The sequence below is a fragment of the Glycine max genome, chromosome 19, assembly GCF_000004515.6.
Source record: "Glycine max cultivar Williams 82 chromosome 19, Glycine_max_v4.0, whole genome shotgun sequence".
NCBI lineage: Eukaryota > Viridiplantae > Streptophyta > Magnoliopsida > Fabales > Fabaceae > Glycine > Glycine max.
The window spans coordinates 15,559,353-15,576,987 of NC_038255.2; the positions used below are offsets into that span (position 1 = coordinate 15,559,353).

General features: G+C 39.5%; 1 non-coding gene across 1 annotated transcript; it reads left to right on the plus strand.

Annotated features, from left to right (window-relative positions):
* The first annotated feature begins 14,515 nt into the window (after window positions 1-14,515).
* On the plus strand, window positions 14,516-14,622 carry LOC113000548 (small nucleolar RNA R71). Its single transcript, XR_003265881.1, has one exon. It is a non-coding gene; the product is annotated as a small nucleolar RNA R71 (small nucleolar RNA).
* The last annotated feature ends 3,013 nt before the right edge of the window (window positions 14,623-17,635 follow it).

Consider the following 17,635-nt stretch of genomic DNA (forward strand, 5'->3'; position numbering starts at 1 on the left):
ATTGTAATGGACATATCATTCATGGATTTATCACTTATCATGCATTGCATTTGCATGAGTCATTGCATTGTCATACGTTTTCATTTAGCATGCTTTTGTTCTACCGACTGCATACATTTTATTTCCATAGTTCGCATGCATGATCCTTGCATTTTCCTCAGCAAAAAAAAAAAAAACAAAAAAAAAGAGAACAAAAAGAAAGTCACACTGCATTCTTAGTTACATCTTTTGGGTACCATGATAATGGCTATAAACCAACCTTGTTGGGATTATACACCCATTTCTCTAGAAAAAAAATGATTGAAAATCATGTGAATGTGGTACCTAATGCATGGTTAACTAGGAAAATGATGGTTCTTCGGGCATCTCAATCTCATAATTACATTTGCCATGCATATCATGAGTATGCCCTAGTCATTCATCTCTATGATAGGTTGCTAAAGTATTGCCAATCAAAATTTCTTTTCCTTGGATTATGGGGTTGAACCAAGCACATGTTTTAAGAAAAGGTTCATTGAGTCAAGGTCAAGTATGAAAGTAACTAGCTTGCATAAGTTGGGGTAGAAGATGGATCAAGTTACATCATTTCTTTGTCTACTGCCAACACATAATTGTGCCAATTTACAAAAAAAAAAAATTGAGGACTGTTGACATCCATGTGTTCTTTCCAGTTTCACTTTGACAATATGTGATGGACCATGTTGTTTTAATGAAAATCTAAATTAATTCAACCCTCTGTCCCGTGTAAAATTCACAATACTTCAACAATGCATCATTCACATACATCCATGCTTTTCATTGGTTACATTTGTTCATAGCATTCTTTCCTTGAAATTAGAACTATAATCATTGTTATCAAAAGGAAAGAACACGCTTTATGATGCCCTTACTAAACGCGTGCTAGAGCTAGAGTAATGGGTGAAATAGAGGAGGTGCAAGAACGGATGAAGGCCAACATGGAGGCCATGATAAGCATGAAGAAGATAATGGAGGTCAATGCGGCTGCAGTTGTCGCTACCAACATTGTTACTGAAATGGACCCAACTCCCCATCTGGCCTCAACCAAATAAATAATCCAACCTCGGATATGATAGGTCAGAGAGGCAAAAAGTTGGGAAGTACGTGAGGCCCCCATTTTGGGCAAGTTCGGAACGAGTATGCTTTCCCACCATATGGCTTGCCTCCCAACTATACACCACCCAATATGGTGCACCCTCCCGATGAGAATGTCAATAACTCCACTCTCATACTCATTCAGAGCCAACATACTCAATCTTATCATCCACATGTCTCTCAACCCATGGGGGAGACACATGAAATACCCCACCACAACCTAGCCGACTTCAAGCCTTGCCTCGGATACGCCACTCAGGGGCAAGCAGTTGGTGGTGTACCCTGTTCGAACCCGACAAGTGCACCGGATTGCGCAAGTAGTATGAAATGGTAAGCACCGAGTATCGAACTCTCAGGGAACTTGTGTTATTTGGTAAAGCTATATTCGGTGAATAGGTGTCTAGTATGAAAAGATATGTGTGGACTATGAACAGGTATGTAAACAAACTATTAAAAAGGAAAAATCACGTGAGTAATGATGTGTAAAGACAAGTAGACAACATGTTGGTCTTCCTATTAGGTGCTTGATGTTATAAGGATATTCTCTACTTAACAATGCTCATGTGTTCTATGGTGTCTTCTGAAATGCTAAACCCTGATCCCTCATGATAGTCTAGCCTAATCCTGACCAAGCATCGTCCTCAGATTCCTCTTGTTGGACTAAACTCAACCAGAACCGCATTAAGACAGACATACAAACAATTAGGATTCCATACCTTGATCCCTCGTAATAATACGATAAATTAGCCATGTCCTATCAAGTTCTAAGAATCAGACCAGTTTCCACTGTTGAATGATCCTAACATAGCATGCATCTACGTTATCAAGGCAAAAGCACACTGAAATGACGTACTGATAGCCCAGAGAACACATAAAACATCATTAAATTGATATACAAGTATTTACATCAAGTACCTACAAGGAAGAATGTTGGATTTCCCCTGCAGTTATTTGTTTTTGTTCCACTTTTTCTTCGTTCAAATATATTCAAGGGAAATCCTGTTTGTCAGAAAGCGCACCAGATCCTCAAGTATTTAAAAATTAAAACGGATGAATCCAAGTATCGAACACAGGGAACTAATGTTAGCTTGAGTTAAGTTCAGAAATGAAGCATTGTTGAGAGAACATGTATGATTGATAATTTCAAATAGAATTTAAACTATACTTTTATGCTAAAAACTATAAAATGTAAAGTAAATAAAAGTGACAGTAGTAGGTAGAAATGTTGGGTCTTTCTAACAAACAAGTTGATGCATATAAATATATTTCTCTAATCAATCATGCTCTTGTGTTCTATGTTGTAGCCTAAATTACTAATCCTTGACCCTTTGTCAGACCGAATCAATCCAAGCTTCGTCCTTAGATCCCTCTTGTTGGACTAGGCCCAATTTAGACAACCCACTTAGGTTTAGACTAACTTGAACTGAGTTTCGTCCGCAGATCCCTCTTGTAAGACTAGACTCAGCTCAAGCAGCTTACCAAAGTTTAGCCTAATTTAGCCTAAGCTTCGTCCGCAGATCCCTCTTGTAAGACTAGGCCTAGACTAAACAACATTATTGTAACAACATAATTAAAACCAAAACTTAATCTGCAGATCCCTCTTGTAAGACTAAGTTTCAATCCTGCTTCAGTCAAGTTCTAAGGCAACAGTACATTTCCCAATGCTAAAGGCACCTAACTATGCACACAAATGGATGATCAGACAAAAAGCATACAAACATTAAGCATTGAAGGAAGTATTGAACATAGCAAACATAATCAATTAGATATTAGGTATTTACATCAGCTGTTCATTAGAAATCCCACACTAGGGTGTTTAGCTAGCCATTATAGAAGAAACCCTAACAATGATAATAAGCTTACATAACCTAGGTATCTCTGCAAAAGTTGCTCCTCTTGCTGCCTCCGGAGCTTTTTACCTGAAATAGGCACTGTGGTGTGCTATGGAATCTGTGCCAATCATCTGCTTAAAATCTGTACCCTAATTCTGCACAAGACAGGCTTTAAATAGGCTCCGAATTCGCGACATTGCGCTTTGCGGCACCCTCGTGCTTAGTGCGGGTAAGTGGATTCGGGCTTAGCGCCAGTCTTGTGCTGAGCCTGGCTGAAGATAGCTGCTACGCTTAGCGCACTAGTCTCACGAATAGCGCGTGGCCTTGATATTGATGAACTTCTAGATTCTTCTGTTGCGCTAAGCGCGCTAAAGCTATGCTTAGCGGTGGATGCACGCTTAGCCCACTGATGAGCTAAGCTCTACTGTCACTTTTGGCACTTCATGACTTAGCCTCTTTTTAACCTGAAATTGCACATATTTCATCATTAAATCCAATGGACATATTCTAGAGACAACTTTATCCATAAAGCCAAATTTATTTACAGTAATTACTACAAAATAACCATAAATTGGAGAATTATACAAGTTTTGGAAAATGATTTCTATACAAAAGTTAGTCGTATAAGATGACTAACAAACTCCCCCAAATTTGCAGTGTTGCTTGTCCTCAAGCAAAGAAAGAACAACTCACTTGTCCTCAAGTGACAAAGACAGTGGTCAATCAAAAGGAAATGGTGACTGATTCATAAAGGAATTTAACCATATGAACTGAATATCATGGAATGCTTAAATCAATCACTTCTCACAAGCATGCAACTTTTCAAAGATAGGAGCATAAACATTAAAGTCACAATTGAAATGGTAAGAACCGAGTATCGAACTCTCAGGGAACTTGTGTTATTTGGTAAAGCTATATTCGGTGAATAGGTGTCTAGTATGAAAAGATATGTGTGGACTATGAACAGGTATGTAAACAAACTATTAAAAAGGAAAAATCACGTGAGTAATGATGTGTAAAGACAAGTAGACAACATGTTGGTCTTCCTATTAGGTGCTTGATGTTATAAGGATATTCTCTACTTAACAATGCTCATGTGTTCTATGGTGTCTCCTGAAATGCTAAACCCTGATCCCTCATGATAGTCTAGCCTAATCCTGACCAAGCATCATCCTCAGATTCCTCTTGTTGGACTAAACTCGACCAGAACCGCATTAAGACAGACATACAAACAATTAGGATACCATACCTTGATCCCTCGTAATAATACGATAAATTAGCCATGTCCTATCAAGTTCTAAGAATCAGACCAGTTTCCACTGTTGAATGATCCTAACATAGCATGCATCTACGTTATCAAGGCAAAAGCACACTGAAATGACGTACTGATAGCCCAGAGAACACATAAAACATCATTAAATTGATATACAAGTATTTACATCAAGTACCTACAAGGAAGAATGTTGGATTTCCCCTGCAGTTATTTGTTTTTGTTCCACTTTTTCTTCGTTCAAATATATTCAAGGGAAATCCTGTTTGTCAGAAAGCGCACCAGATCCTCAAGTATTTAAAAATTTAAACGGATGAATCCAAGTATCGAACACTGGGAACTAATGTTAGCTTGAGTTAAGTTCAGAAATGAAGCATTGTTGAGAGAACATGTATGATTGGTAATTTCAAATAGAATTTAAACTATACTTTTATGCTAAAAACTATAAAATGTAAAGTAAATAAAAGTGACAGTAGTAGGTAGAAATGTTGGGTCTTTCTAACAAACAAGTTGATGCATATAAATATATTTCTCTAATCAATCATGCTCTTGTGTTCTATGTTGTAGCCTAAATTACTAATCCTTGACCCCTTGTCAGACCGAATCAATCCAAGCTTCGTCCTTAGATTCCTCTTGTTGGACTAGGCCCAATTTAGACAACCCACTTAGGTTTAGACTAACTTGAACTGAGTTTCGTCCGCAGATCCCTCTTGTAAGACTAGACTCAGCTCAAGCAGCTTACCAAAGTTTAGCCTAATTTAGCCTAAGCTTCGTCCGCAGATCCCTCTTGTAAGACTAGGCCTAGACTAAACAACATTATTGTAACAACATAATTAAAACCAAAACTTAATCTGCAGATCCCTCTTGTAAGACTAAGTTTCGATCCTACTTCAATCAAGTTCTAAGGCAACAGTACATTTCCCAATGCTAAAGTCACCTAACTATGCACACAAATGGATGATCAAACAAAAAGCATACAAACATTAAGCATTGAAGGAAGCATTGAACATAGAGAACATAATCAACTAGATATTAGGTATTTACATCAGCTATTCATTAGAAATCCCAAACTAGGGTGTTTAGCTAGCCATTATAGAAGAAACCCTAACATTGATAATAAGCTTACAAAACCTAGGTATCTCTGCAAAAGTTGCCCCTCTTGCTGCCTCCGGAGCATTTTTCCTGAAATAGGCACTGTTTTTGTGCTTTGGAATCTGTGCCAATCATCTGCTTAAAATCTGTACCCTAATTCTGCACAAGACAGGCTTTAAATAGGCTCTGAATTCGCGACATTGCACTTTGCGCCACACTCGTGCTTAGCGCAGGTAAGTGGATTCGGGCTTAGTGCCAGTCTTGTGCTGAGCCTTGCTGAAGACACCTGCTACGCTAAGCGCACTGATCTTGCGGTTAGAGCGTGGCCTTGATATTGATGAACTTCCAGATTCTTCTATTGCGCTAAGTGCGCTAAAGCTATGCTTAGCGGTGGATGCACGCTTAGCCCACTGATGAGCTAAGCTCTACTGTCACTTTTGGCACTTCATGACTTAGCCTCTTTTTAACCTGAAATTGCACATATTTCATCATTAAATCCAATGGACATATTCTAGAGACAACTTTATCCATAAAGCAAAATTTATTTACAGTAATTACTACAAAATAACCATAAATTGGAGAATTATACAAGTTTTGGAAAATGATTTCTATACAAAAGTTAGTCGTATAACATGACTAACAAACTCCCCCAAATTTGCAGTGTTGCTTGTCCTCAAGCAAAGAAAGAACAACTCACTTGTCCTCAAGTGACAAAGACAGTGGTCAATCAAAAGGAAATGGTGTCTGATTCATAAAGGAATTTAACCATATGAACTGAATATCATGGAATGCTTAAATCAATCACTTCTCACAAGCATGCAGCTTTTCAAAGATAGGAGCATAAACATTAGAGTCACAATTGAAATAAGCTAGTAAGCATGACAAAAATCAAGGTTTTGGTTTATGATCCTTCCTTGATTTCTGTCATGCTTGCTAGCTTATTTCAACTGTGACTCTAATGCATATGCTCCTATCTTTGAAAAGCTGCATGCTTGTGAGAAGTAAGTGATTTAAGAATTCCATGATATTCAGTTCAGATGGTTGAATTCCTTTTTGAATCAGACACCATTTTCTTTTGATTGACCATTGTCTTTGTCACTTGAGGACAAGTGAGTTGTTCTTTCTTTGCTTGAGGACAACCAAAACTGTAAATTTGGGGGAGTTTGTTAGTCGCCTTATACAACTAACTTTTGCATAGAAATTATTCTCCAAAACTTGTATAGTTCCCCAATTTATGGTTGTTTTGGATCAATCTTGTAAATAAATCTTGTTTTATGGTTAAAGCTGTCTTTAGAATATGTCCATTGGAATTAATGATGAAATATGTGCATTTTCAGGTAAAAAGGAGGCTAAGTCATGAAGTGCAAAAAGTGACAGTTGAGCTTAGCTCAACAATTGGGCTAAGCGTGCATCCACCACTAAGCGCAGCTTCAGCATGCTTAGCGCGAAGGAGAATCTGGTAGAGCATCAGCATCAAGGCTGCGCGCTAAGTGCAAGATTAGTGTGCTAAGCGTAGCAGGTGTCTTCAGCCAGGCTCAACGCACGACTAGCACTAAGCTCGAATCACTTACATGCGCTAAGCGCGAGGGAGGCACTAAGTGCAACTTCGCGAATTCAGAGCCTATTTAAAGCCTGTCTTGTGCAAAATTAGGGTACACTTTGACACACACTTTTACAGACTTTTAGGCAAATTGTAGGCAAAAAAAAGGGCACAGATTCCAGAGCACACCATAGTGCCTATTTGAGGAAAAGAGCCCTAGAAGCATCAAGATGAGCAACTTGTGCATTGAAACCTAGGTTTTGTAAGATTATTATTGTTTGGGTTTCTTTGTAATGGCTGGCTAAGCACCCTAGTTGGGGATTTCTAATGAACAGCTGATGTAAATACCTAATATCTAATTGATTATGTTTTCTGTGTTCAATGCTTCCTTCAATGCTTAATGTTTGTATGCTTTTGGTCTGATTATCCATTTGTGTGCATAGTTAGGTGACTTTAGCATTAGGAAATGTACTGTTGCCTTAGAACTTGATTGAAGCAGGATCAAAACTTAATCTTACAAGAGGGATCTGCGGATTAAGTTTTGGTTTTAATTATGTTGTTACAATAATGTTCTTTAGTCTAGGCCTAGTCTTACAAGAGGGATCTGCAGATGAAGCTTAGGCTAAACTTTCATAAGCTACTTGAGCTGAGTCTAGTCTTACAAGAAGGATCTGCGGACGAAACTCAGTTTAAGTTTGTCTGAACCTAAGAGGGTTGTCTCAATTGGGCTTAGTCCAACAAGAGGGATCTCAGGATGAAGCTTGGATTGATTCAGTCTGACGAGGGATCGAGGTTTAGTAATTTAGGCTACAACATAGAACACAAGAGCATGATTGATTAGAGAAATATATTTATATGCATCAGCATGTTTGTGAGAAAGACCCAACATTTCTACCTACTGCTATCACTTTTTCTTACTTTGCATTTTATAGATTTAGCATAAAAGTTTAGTTTAAATTCTGTTTGAAAATATCAATCATACATGTTCTCTCAACAATGCTTCATTTTTTAACTTAATTCAGGCTAACGTTAGTTCCCTGTGTTCGATACTCGGATACATCCATTTTAATTTTTAAATACTTGATGATCCGGTGCGCTTTTCGATAAACCAGATTTCCTTTAAATATATTTTAACGAAGAAAAAGTGGAACAAAAAGCAACTGCAGGGGAAATCCAACACATACAAACATTAAGCATTGAAGGAAACATTGAACACAAAAAAACATAATTAATTAGATATTAGGTATTTACATCAGCTGTTCATTAGAAATCCCCAACTAGGGTGTTTAGCCAGCCATTTCAGAAGAAACCCTAACAACTAGGGTAACATCTAACATAAGGAGATCTGAAAAGTCAAGACATTCATGAAAATCATCCAAGCAACCCAATCATGGAAAAATAGTTAATCAGCTCAAGAATGAAAAGTGATAAAGCCTCAGAAGATATACACTCTATCTCTCAAGTGTCTAGGCTACTATTTACCCTCAAAGCACCCATGAAAACAAACACCACATAAACTTGGCAAGATTCTAAAATTGACAATCAACCCATAAACACAAGCACATGAGGATCAAAAGGTCTTTTAAGGTTGTAATGGGGCCAAGGACAAGGTATGGAAAAATATGGAATAAGTGGCTGAATCCCAAAGGAATAGAGGAGCAATGGGGAATAAGTGCATATTAAGAAAAAATAAGAAAATAAAAAGAAGTAAAGATAAAATTTAAACATAAAGAGTAGAACCAAGAGTCTCATCATTCTTTTGTCATTTAAGATCTTATTCACTCAACTTTACTGCTTTTCTTTTTCTTTTCCGAATTTTTTTTTTTTACTCTGTAGCCTTTGAAAAACAGCATCATATTCATCATGTCCAACATTTAACCAATATGCAATGTACATCAAGTATGGCTCAAAATATATCATGAAGCATGGCCAACAAAACATGTTATCCAATGAAACAAAAACCCCCACACTTATTCCCAAAAAAATTCCAAAGCTCCAAAATTCCTTAAGGATATGGTGATATCATGGTTTTTCACTTAAGGCTTGTAGTGAGCTTCAAAACAAGGAAAGGGAAACAAGGCTCAAAAGGGCTATCAAAGGAATTAAGTCAAGGTAAGTCCATTTGGCTAGAAGCTTATAAGAACAAATCCTCAATCATTTCCAAATATGCATGTGAATTAGGAAGCATCAACAAGAATCAAGCCAAGGCTATTGTGCAAGCAATCAATGGGGCAAAACACACCAAATGATTATGATGATGGATGGCTCAAATTCTCACAAAGGTAACTCATCACTTTCAAATTGAGCTTTCAAAACTATCATGACATGTAGAGGAGAATCAAAGATTTCAAGTCACAAAATGTCAAAAACTTTTATTTTCAAAACAATTACCCATTTCTTGAACATATCCTATAATTCAAAGAACAACATGCAAAGTCGTACATGCACACAGAATTGACCCAAAATATTAAACTAGAAATCCGACGAAACTAACAACATTAACAAATTAACACAACTAACAAATTAACAAAACCGACAAAACTAGCAAAACCAAAGAACACTCCCCCCCCCCCCCCCCATACTTAAACAACACATTGTCCTCAATGTAGCACAATTAAAAGATTAAAACAATTAAACCATCAAATAGAATTGGACATGTGTAATAAAAGCAAAGAAGGAGATAGGAAAAGAAGAACTCCCTAAGTCATGGTGGAGGAAGAGTAGGGTGGAGTAAGGAAGTCTCTTCCACCACTACGTCCACTAAAGAAGGGTTCGTGAGGAATGGCTTAAGTCGATGTCCATTGACCTTGAAGCTCTTGTTTGTGGAGTCGCTTTTGATCTCAACTGTACCATAAGGAAAAACATTAGTAACAACAAAAGGACGAATCCACTTAGACCTCAACTTACCACTCATGTGTCCAAGCCTAGAATTATACAATAGCACTTTTTGCCCAACCATGAAGTCCTTCTTAACTATCATGCTATCATGGAACTTCTTGGTCTTTTCTTTGTAGAACTTGGCATTCTCGTAGGCTTCTAGGCGGATTTCATCTAACTCACTCAGTTGCAACTTTCTTTCCTCACCAGCTTGATCCATAGAGAAGTTGCAAGTCTTCACTACCCAGTATGCTTTGTGCTCAATTTCCACTTGAAGATGACATGCCTTTCCAAAGACAACCCGATAAGGAGACATTCCTATGGGTGCTTTGTAGGCAGTCCGATGTGCCCAGAGAGCATCATCAAGCCTGGTACTCTAATCTTTCCTACTTGGCTGCACAATCTTCTCTAAAATTCTCTTGATCTCCCTGTTAGAAATTTTTGCCTGTCCATTGGTCTGAGGGTGGTATGGTGTGGATACCCTGTGTACCACCCCGTACTTTTTAAGCAGGGCATGCATTGTTCTGTTGCGATAATGGGTTCCTTGATCACTAATAATTGTTTTAGGTACTCCAAACCTGTAAAACAGATTAGACCTAACAAAATCTGCAACAACTTTAGCATCATTAGTTCTAGTGGTCTTGGCTTCCACCCATTTTGAAACATAGTCAACTGCAAGGAGAATGTAAACATAACCAAAAGAGACAGGAAAAGGGCCCATGAAATCTATACCCCAGACATCAAACACCTCACAGAATAGCATAGGTTGCTGAGGCATTTGTTGTCGCCATGTAAGTGTATTTCCTGCTGTCTGACATTGCTCACAAGTGCTGCAGATCTTCCACGCATCTTTAAAGATGGTGGGCCAATAAAAACCACAATCAAGCACTTTGCGAGCTGTCCTTTGAACACCCAGATGACCTCCCGGTGCGGAAGAATGACAGAACTGCAGGACTGAGTTAGTCTCATGATTCGGAATGCATCGTCTAATGACCTAATCACTGCACAATTTCCACAAGTAGAGGTCATCCCAAATAAAATGCTTAGCATCACTTTAAATTTTATCTTTTTGGGCTTTAGATGCTAAGGGAGGAAAAACAGAAGCAACTAAATAATTGACAATGTTAGCAAACCAGGGAGTAGAAAGAGAGTCAGAAATACTATACAGTATATACAAATGATCATCCGGGAAATCATCCCGAATGGGTGAATTCGCATCCGATACACGTTCGATCCGACTCAAATGATCAGCAACTAAATTTTGTGCTCCGCTCCTATCATGGATCTCCAAGTCAAACTCTTGAAGCCAGAGCATCCATCGGATCAACCTAGGCTTAGAATCAGCCTTCTTCAACAAGTACTTTAGAGCTGCATGGTTATTATAAACAATAATGCGGGTACCAAGCAAATAAGATCGAAATTTTTCAAGAGCAAAAACTATGGCTAGAAGCTCTTTCTCAGTAGTAGTATAATTCGCTTGGGCAACATCTAAAGTCCTAGAAGCATAATATATCACCCTGGGCAATTTATCAATTTTCTGAGCAAGGACAGCCCCCAATGCATAATTTGATGCATCACACATAAGCTCAAAAGGGGTTGTCCAGTCGGGTGCCTGGATGATGGGGGTGGTAGTCAGCGCTCTTTTGAGGCAATCAAAAGCCTTTTTGCATCTGTCATTAAAGTCAAACTCCACCTCCTTTTGCAACAAGTTGGACAGTGGAAGGGCTACTTTGCTAAAATCCCTTATAAAGCGCCTGTAGAATTCTGCATGACCAAGAAAAGATCGCACCTCTCGCACACAAGAGGGGTAAGGCAATTGTGAAATAACAGAAATTTTTGCAGGATCTACTTCAATACCCTTATTGGAAATAATATGGCCTAAAACTATACCTTGCTCAACCATAAAATGACATTTTTCAAAATTTAGCACAAGGTTAGTTTCAATGCATCTATTCAAAACTTTTTTCCAAACTATCCAAACAACCATCAAAAGAGGATCCATATACAGTGAAATCATCCATAAACACCTCTATGGAATTTTCTAAGAAATCACTTAAAATACGAATCATGCACCGCTGGAAGGTACCAGGGGCATTGCACAAGCCGAAAGGCATCCTCCTATAGGCAAAAGTGTCGAAGGGGCAAGTGAATGTGGTCTTTTCCTGATCCTCAGGAGCAATAGTAATTTGCATATAACTAGAAAAACCATCAAGGAAACAGTAGTGAGATTTACCTGCCAGGCGCTCAAGCATCTGGTCAATGAATGGCAGGGGAAAATGGTCCTTTTTGGTAACTTGGTTCAGCCTCCTATAGTCAATGCAGACTCTCCAACTGTTCTGCAACCGAGTAGGAATCAGCTCCTCCTTCTCATTTTTTATCACTGTGAGGCCGGTCTTCTTCGGGACTACCTGGACGGGACTCACCCATTGGCTGTCGGAGATAGGATAAATGATTCCAGCTTGCAAAAGCTTGGTTATCTCCTTCTTCACTACATCAAGAATCACCGGGTTGAGTCTTCTCTGTGGCTGTCTTACTGGTTTAGCTACATCCTCTAAATTTATTCGATGCATACATGTGGATGGGCTAATACCAGGAATGTCCGCCAGGGTCTAGCCTATAGCCTTCTTATGCTTCTTGAGAACAGACAACAACTTCTCCTCTTGCTCATCAGCAAGGGAGGCAGATATAATCACTGGAAAACTTTTGCTATCATCCAAGTAAGCGTATTTTAAATTTGATGGCAGAGGCTTCAATTCTGGTGTGGTCGGCTGGATAGTGGTAGAAGGAGATGGTTTCTCAGCCTGTACCTCATAAAGAAAGTCAGAGGCATGTGTACTTCCTGAAACATGGTTAGTCCTATCTGACTCTATAAAATCAATCTCAAGAGGTAAAACACCACCACCAGACATGCAATCAATATCACTTTCAGATTCACTCTCAGCATCAAATTCAGACATATGATCAAGTACAATTTCAGACTCAATGCATGAAGAGTGAGAGGCATGCAGATTAGAGTAAAGATCAGTCATGTATTCGTTAACAACATGGTCAATTATTTCAGCACGAAATACAGAAAGATCTTCAGATGGGTATTTCATAGCATCCAGAATATTAAAATGAACAGTTATATCACCAAACTCCATGGATAGTGTGCCTGCATAAACATCTATCTTAGTTCTAGCAGTTTTCATAAAGGGTTTGCCTAGAATGATGGGAATCGATCCTTGAGAAAATCCATCCTCCATATTCAAAATATAAAAATCAACAGGGAAAATCAGTTCACCAACTCTAACTAAGACATCTTCTATGAAACCAACAGGATAGGCAACACTTCTATTAGCTAAATGAATCACCACATCATTTGACTGCAAGGGACCTAGAGAAAGAGAATTAAAAATAGACAAAGGCATAACACTAACAGAAGCTCCTAAATCTAGCATGGCATTGTCGAACTTACTATTCCCTATAATACAAGGTATGCTGAATGTACCTGGATCTTTACATTTTTCAGGAATTTGGGGAACAGATTTACCAATCAATGCGGAGACATTTCTGCCCATGCTAACTCGTTCACTTCCTTTAAGCTTCCTCTTATTAGTGCACAGCTCCTTCAAGAATTTGGCATATCTTGGAATTTGCTTTATTGCATCCAGCAGAGGTATGTTTACCTCTACTTTTCTTAATGTTTCCAAGATATCTTTCTCTGCCTCTTCCATTTTTTTGTTGGAAACTGCTCTTGGAGGGAATGAAAGAGGAGGGATGTGCTGCTTCTGCAAATCAGAATTACCAGTGGAAGATTCACCTGCACAGAAATTGTCAGGTAAATTTTTGTCATCACCTTTTTTTGGAGTAGAGTGAAGTTTGGCAGGTTCATTTGCAGATGAGGAAGCTGCTACGGGTTGAGGTCCTTGACACTGGTTTCCCGACCTCAATGAAATGGCACTGACATTTTTGGGATTTTGGACAGCTTGGGAAGGCAGCTTGTCAGAATTCTGGGATTGTTGTTGATTCAATTGTGTAGCCAATTGTCCCATCTGATTAGTTAAGCTCTGAATGGAGGCTTTGGTCTCTTGTTGAAACTGCATGTTCTGCATAGTCATTTGCCTCACAAGTTCTTCGAGGGAAGGTTGTGGATGAGCCTCAACTGTTGGTTGTTTCTGGGGCTGTTGCTGTTGTTGGATTGGTAGAGGAATATATGGTCTGCTTGGGCCAACAACATTTTGGAAGGAAGAAGCAGGTTGTTGTTGTTGTTGCTGAGGGCTAGACCATCTGAGATTAGGGTGATTCCTCCATCCAGGGTTGTATCTGTTGCTGGAGAGGTCGTAATTGTTTTGTTGTGGTTGATTTTGCTGTTGAGGTTAAGGAGGTCTATTGTAAATGTTTGCAGCATAAGCTTCGGGTTGCTCAATTGCTCCAGGTTGCTGCATGGAAGGGCAAAGGTCTGTATGGTGGTCAGCAGAGGAGCACAAACCATAGACCCTTGCAACAGGTATAGATTTCTGGTTCAAGGCCAGCTGGGTTACCAAGTTAACCAATGCATCCAGTTTGCCTTCAAGCTTCTTAGTTTCAAATGATGCAGCTGAATTTGTAGCTACCTCATGCACTCCTCTAATGACTATAGCATCATTTCTGGCGCTAAACTGCTGGGAGTTGGAAGCCATCTTCTCAATTAAATTTCTGGCTTCAGCAGGAGTCATGTCTCCAAGGGCTCCACCACTGGCAGCATCTATCATACTTCTCTCCATATTACTGAGTCCTTCATAAAAGTATTGGAGAAGAAGCTGCTCTGAAATCTGATGGTGAGGGCAACTGGCACATAGTTTTTTAAATCTCTCCCAGTACTCATACAGGCTCTCTCCACTGAGTTGTTTAATACTTGAGATATCCTTCCTGATGGCTGTGGTCCTAGAAGCAGGGAAAATTTTTTCTAAGAATACTCTCTTAAGGTCATCCCAGCTCGTGATGGACCGTGGAGCAAGGTAATACAACCAGTCCTTTGCCACTCCCTCTAAAGAATGAGGAAAAGCCTTCAGAAATATATGATCCTCTTGGACAACTGGGGGTTTCATGGTGGAGCAGACAATATGAAATTCCTTCAAATGTTTGTGCGGGTCTTCACCTGCAAGGCCATGAAACTTTGGAAGCAAATGAATCAGTCCAGTTTTAAGAACATATGGGACATCCTCATCAGGGTATTGGATGCACAAGCTTTCGTAGGTGAAATCAGGTGCAACCATTTCCCTTAGAGTCCTCTCACGGGGTGGAGGTTGTGCCATGTTCTCAGAATGTTCAAAATCAGAATGCTCAAAATTATAATGCTCAAAATCAGGATGTTCAAAATCACCAATAACAGAATGCACAGATTCACCAGTAATGGAATGCTCAGGATGATCAAAAGGATGATAAGTTCCAAAAAGCAAAATCATCAGGAATTTAAAAGTCCTAAGACAGATCCTGGGTATCCCAAGTCTGAGCATCCTCCTCATCTATCAAATGAAAAATAGGGGAATCAGAGAGAGCAACAACTTCTCCAAATTTTGACTCTGTAGAGTCTTCAGAGATGATAATAATAGGTGAAGATGGGGGAGCTACTTCAAGTTTGGGAAAAGATGGATCTGCCACTGGAGAATGTGGATCAGCTGGCATTGGTTCAACCTATACAGGTGTAGGCTCAGGAAGAGCAGCTGCCTCGTTAGATCCCTCCTGTTGAGGTGCCTGAGCTGCAAACCTTCCACCAGTTCTCACAATCGAGGGTTGAGCTCTAGGCCAGGACACCTGCTCAAGGAACTGCTCAATTGACAGAATTGATCCTGGAGGAGCTACCATTTGTAGGCTTTCCATAATAATAACCTATCCCTGAAATAAGCTTTGTAGCATAGTCATTGTGATTTGGGAGCTCTGGGCATTTGGTCCTGCTGATGCAGACGAGGGCGCTGGAGTAGATGGTGAAGGGATGTCATCTGCTCTGGCCCTTTTTCTCGATGCCATCTGTAATGAAAAGAACTTAAAATTTACCTTAGATTGCATTTATTCAAGTTGCTGAAATTGACGATGGGCGCTTAGCGGGATACATATCGCTTAGTGCACCCTCAAAAATATAACACTTCCACTTAGCGCAACAGGGTGCGCTTTAGCCGAATCAAGGCCGCAAAAGGTATGTGCTAAGCTCAGTAGAGTTGCGCTTAGTGGCCCTATAATTTCAAAAAATTTCACTAAGTATGTGGGCTTAGCGAGCTAGGCTCGCTTAGCCTAATGGCTGCCGCAACGAAATAAGCTTAGCCTAGATAGGCTGGGCTTAGCGCGTGGCTTTGAACAAATTTTTTGACTAAGTTACCTGGGCTTAGTGAATCAACCTCGCTTAGCCACAAGCAACTCATCAGGGAGATGAATGTTCTTCCCCAAAAGATTAACTCGCTCAGTGCAGTAGGCACGCTTAGCGAGTTCGTTTGAAAACGCAAATATTCAAGCAATATTGATGAACTCGCTTAGCGCAGCATGCACGCTTAGCGAATTCATCGCGTTTTCTAGAAAAACGCAGAAAACAAAGTTCATTTTCTTCTCTTTTTTGAGCCTCTCAAAGGCATATCAAACATGCAAACCAATCAAAGCTAACTACATAGTACAATCATTCACAATAACCTAATTTTTAACTAATCTAATATCATTAAAACCCTAAAAATTAAAAGCTAAATTCTATGGTTTTCTACCCTAAGGTCCACCAAAGTAAAAGAGTAAAGGGAATGAGGAACTTACTTGGATTGTTGTCTGTTGAAGATGCAGAAAGAATGAATGCAAGAATGCACGAATTTGGTGAGAGAGAGAATGCAGGAAGTGTTCTGAAAATTTTAGGCAAATGTGAGTGTAACTGATGTTACACTCACTTAAGCAATTTTTGACCCTCTTGCTTAGTGAACTGCAGCACTAAGTGAGCCAAAGAGACGTTTGGTTTCTCAAAGAGGTTCGCTTAGCGGAACTGCGCGCTTAGCCCTAGTTTGAAATTCAAAATCTGATTTTTTTTTTATTGTAAAGCTGGGCTTAGCTCACAAAAGGGGCGCTTGGCGAATTCTGCAGATTATAAAACCTGCAACTCTCACTAAGCCTGGCTCTGGGCCGGCTTAGCTAATATAATGCATCTAGAATACAAGGGGGTAGGCGCCTAGCGAATGATAGATCGCTTAGCACTACTATGGCCATAATGAATTGGGCTTAGCTGGCATGAGTAGCGCTTAGCTCAATGAACCCTAATTTAGGCTGCATCGGAATGGGCTTAGCAGCGACGTCTCACGCTTAGCCAGTGAATACGATGCGCTTAGCGAGTAGGCCATCACTTAGCCAAATTATATTGAATTGAAATGGGCTTAGCTCAGCCTTAGCCAGCTTAGCAGACCGAATCAGCTTGAGATGCAAGCGTTGAGCGCTAAGTGCTAGAAACTCTCTACTTAGCACTTGACAAAAGATGCGCTTAGCGCGAGACTTGCACTTAGTGAAAGGAATGATTTTCAGAAGAAAAAAAATTTCTACTTTCTATTTTAGTCCTTTTCTCAAGAATTTGAAACCCTTATATCTATCATTCAAAAACAAGCTGATATACCCCAATGCAATGCATAAAAAAAACAAAATAGCAGCAATTAGAACTGGGTTGCCTCCAAGGGAGCGCTTCTTTAATGTCGTTAGCTTAACGCTTTTACCTCGATGGGTGATCAAATGTACGGTGTTGTGTGCCCGTGTAAATTCTTCACCATGGTACAGTTTCAACCTCTGGCCTCCTCACTTGTCACACATCTTCTAAGAAGATTATCTGCACCTACTTTGAACAAGTGTGGATCATCCCAAATATAATGTCGGGCATCATGAAAGAATTTATTTCTCTGTTGCCAATTGAGGTCTTTGGGAATGACACCCGCTGCCTTG